This window comes from Pundamilia nyererei, unplaced genomic scaffold (assembly GCF_000239375.1).
Source record: "Pundamilia nyererei isolate P.nyererei 1_Seehausen unplaced genomic scaffold, PunNye1.0 scaffold00089, whole genome shotgun sequence".
Taxonomy (NCBI): Eukaryota; Metazoa; Chordata; class Actinopteri; order Cichliformes; family Cichlidae; genus Pundamilia; species Pundamilia nyererei.
The window spans coordinates 1,909,413-1,913,505 of NW_005187490.1; the positions used below are offsets into that span (position 1 = coordinate 1,909,413).

Consider the following 4,093-nt stretch of genomic DNA (forward strand, 5'->3'; position numbering starts at 1 on the left):
CAGCTTGATGACATCATCAACATGCGCTATCGCGATGGAGCGGTATAGTCAAAATCTCTATCGTTGGCCAAATTTATATAGTTTCTATCGTATATGGTTTATATCGCCCACCCCTAGGGCTGACCCAATCTAGACTCTAAAGAAGTGATCTATTTAGAGCACAGGGTGGAACACTGAACGGTTCAAATAATAAAGGTTGGCAAGCTACCTCCAAACACATGTATAAGCTAACTAAAGACTAAGACTAATAAAATAGCAACGTTTCGCTCATTTAAGCTGAAGCACAAAGCTCTTGGGTGGTCTCTACCACACAGCCAGTGATATGATTTTCAGATCATTGAAATACTCCAAAAGCAGCGACAGTCAAACGCTCCATATGGGAGACACAAATTAGCAAAGCTGAAGCTTCTACTGTCTGGTCAGCTATCAACACCGCTATTAAGCCTGAACGACTTAAACTCAATTCCACTCACACCTGTCATCACTAAGCACCTGGAACATTTCATTCAAAGCCATTCCACCATGAATAACCTTCCCTATGGAGACCCCCACCAGTTTGCCTATACAGCAAATAGGTCAAGTGAGGACAAAATAGCTACAGCTCAACCTTTAACACAATCATCCCCAACATCCTGGTGAGGAAACTGTCTGACCTGTCCCGGCTCTCACTTACTCCTTGATCCTCAACTCCCTCACCAACTGCCCACAGACTGTCAAACTCGTTCCTCACCTCTCCTTTACTTGAACACTCAAAACTGGCTCCCCACAAGTGTGTGTTTTGAGCTCACTGTTCTACACTACCCTAACCCTAATCTGCATACAGGGATTCAATTCAATTCCATTTTATGTATACAGCGCCAAATGTCAACAACAGTCACCTCAAGGGACTTTATATTGTAAGGTAGACCCTACAATAGTACATACAGAGAAAAACCCAACAATCATATGACCCCCTATGAGCAAGCCATTTGGCGACAGTGGGAAGGAAAAAACTCCCTTTTAACAGGAAGAAATCTTTGGCAGAACCAGGCTCAGGGAGGGGCGGCCATCTGCTGCGACTGGTTGGGGTGAGAGAAGGAAGCAGGATAAAAGACATGTTGTGAAAGAGAGCAAGGGATTAATAACAAGTATGATTCAGTGCAGAGAGGTCTATTAACACACAGTGAGTGAGAAAGGAGACTGAAGAAAAAATACTGAGTGCATCATAGGATGGGAATCCCTCAGCAGCCTACACCTATTGGAGCATAACTAAAGGAGCATTCAGGGTCACCTGATCCAGCCCTAACTACATGCTTTAGCAAAAAGGAAAGTTTTAAGCCTAATCTTAAAAGTAGAGATAGTGTCTGTCTCCCGAATCCAAACTGGAAGCTGGTTCCATAGAAGAGGGGCCTGAAAACTGAAGGCTCTCCCTCCAATTCGACTTTTAAATACTCTTGGAACAACAAGTAAGCCCGCAGTTCGAGAGCAAAGTGCTCTAATGGAGTGATATGGTACTACAAGGTCATTAAGATAAGATGGGCCCTGATTAGTCAAGACCTTGCATGTGAGGAGCAGGATTTTGATTCAATTCTGCATTTAACAGGAAGCCGATGAAGGGAAGCCAAGATTGGAGAAATATGCTCTCTCTTTCTAGTCCCTGTCAGTACTCTTGCTGCAGCATTTTGGTTTAACTGAAGGCTTTTCAGGGAGTTTTTAAGACATCCTGATAATAATGAATTACAATAGTCCAGCCTGGAAGTAATAAAGGTATGAACTAGTTTTTCAGCGTCACTCTGAGACAGGATATTTCTAACTTTAGAGATGTTGCACAAATGGAAGAAAGCAGTCATATTTGTTTAATATGTGCATTGAAGGACATATCCTGGTCAGAATTACTCCAAGGTTCCTCACAGTATTACTGGAGGCCAAGGTAATGCCATCCAGAGTAGGAATCTAGAGTAACAATCAGGATGGCAGAGTATATTTCTAAAATTTTCAGGGCCAAGTACAATAACGTCAGTTTGATCTGAATTTAGAAGCAGAAAATTAGATGTCATTCAGTTCTTTATGTCTTTATAAAGACCTGGATGCAGTTAAACCAATTGCTGTGTGTTATTTGGCTTCATGATAGATAAAGTTGTGTGTCATCTGCATAGCAGAGACTGTGATGGGCTCTGAAACCCCATCACAGTACAGGATATGAGGTGCTGAATATGTCTGTGTGGTGTTCAGTAAACAATCTGGCTGTAAACAACACAAGGCCAAAGGAGATGATCCTGGACTGTAGGAGGCACAGAGTAGACCTGCCTCCACTCTACATAAGCTGACCTCTCCAGGAATGCAAACACCTCCACCATCATCAGGAAGTCACAGCAGCATCTGCACTATGGTAAATGGTAAATGGCCTGTATTTATATAGCGCTTTACTAGTGCCTAAAGACCCCAAAGCGCACTACCCGAGAGTGCTCAGAAGGAACAACATCTGTGAGAAGCTGCTGACCTTCTACCACTCGCTATAGTGTATCACAGTGTGGTTCACACATTGCACCCAGGCTGAGCAGAAGACGCTCCAGAGAGTAGTCAATACTGCACAGAAGATCATCGGCTACGCCCTCCCCTCTGTTGCAGACATCTACACATCCCACTGCCTGAACAGAGCTGAGAGACTCCACCCATCCTACATCTTGCATCCCACCTGTTCGACCTGTAGGCCTTTAGGAGATTCTACAAGTTAATCCAAACCAGGACCATGAACACACACCCCACTTAAAGTCACACATCAGTACCTCTCACACATACAACACACACACACATATGCACACATACAGTAACACACACTCACACATAAACATACACATCACTACCACACAAGACAAGTGCAATACTTGAGACCAACCTTGCACATTTGTATATACCTTGTACATTTGCACAGTTTTATAGCTGGTATTTTTAGATTTGTTTTTGTTAGCTATTTCTTTGTTTTTATTATTTTTTATTCTAAATGCTGCTACCAGGTAGCTGCTTCTATATTTCGTTGAACGTCTGATGTTTAATGACAGTTAAAGGATAATCATTCTGATTTTATTTGAACCCAGTGCAGGAATAACAGACTCCACCACCTGCAACAGAAGGCACAATAAAGAGAGATAAATGCTGAATCTGAATACATTTAAAAGCTACCGTTTTAACCCGAATGACCACATACACAGAGAAATGAAAGGAAAATGCAACATAAACATGTTCAAACACGTTAGACAACCACATGCTGTCACAACAGCTTCAGTGCCCTTTGCAATTGATGAGGCTGCAACAAATGCTGTTTAACACAAAATCTCCTTTAGGTGTTCAGCAAGTAAAGATGAAATGACTGTAAAGCAAATAGCACAGGTTTCTCACTTTTTTGTCCTCTAAATGTTCAGTAAGCTCTCCTTCTCTACAGATCAGGTTATTGTCATCACTGTAGAAAACAGTCTCATCTGAAGATGATCATTCACAACAATTTGATTTACAGTGACCCTTTCCCAAAGGGACAAATGTTCTGGATCATTTCACTGAAGGAGTGGAATGATTCAGGTAATTCCTATTCATTTAAGAATTTTCTTTTTCCTTGCAACCCACCTATTGTTACCTTCGTCCATAAAGATTTCACTGAATGTCACCTAAATTAGAAGCAGGAAACATGTCATGAGCATTTTCCATGCTGTTGGTTTTAGGAACAACAACATCTTTAGGCCAGGATAAGAGGTTTAGCTAAACATGGGGCTTTCACCGATGGTGCCACCATTTCAATGGTCTGAAATGATGGTAGTTAAAAGGTCAAAATGGGAAGCTATGAGCTGCCAGCTAGTTTCAACCAAGGCAAACCATCCATTCACCACCATTTTCTTTTCTTTGAGTATTTTTTTTTCTTCATAAGGTCACCACTATGGTGAAAAATAAGAAGTGGCCTACACAGAAGACTTATTTCTAAGTGAAAGAAGGGTCCCAAAAAATATCAGGGATTAGAACGCTAACTTTTCGATAGATAGATAGATAGATAGATAGATAGATAGATAGATAGATAGATAGATAGATAGATAGATAGATAGATAGATAGATAGATAGATAGATAGAT

The 4,093-nt window shown here is 41.3% G+C and overlaps 1 protein-coding gene across 4 annotated transcripts in view; it reads right to left on the bottom strand.

Annotated features, from left to right (window-relative positions):
• Positions 1-4,093, bottom strand: part of sez6l (seizure related 6 homolog (mouse)-like) — a 104,365-nt gene that overhangs the window by 99,423 nt on the left and 849 nt on the right. The window lies entirely within an intron of this gene.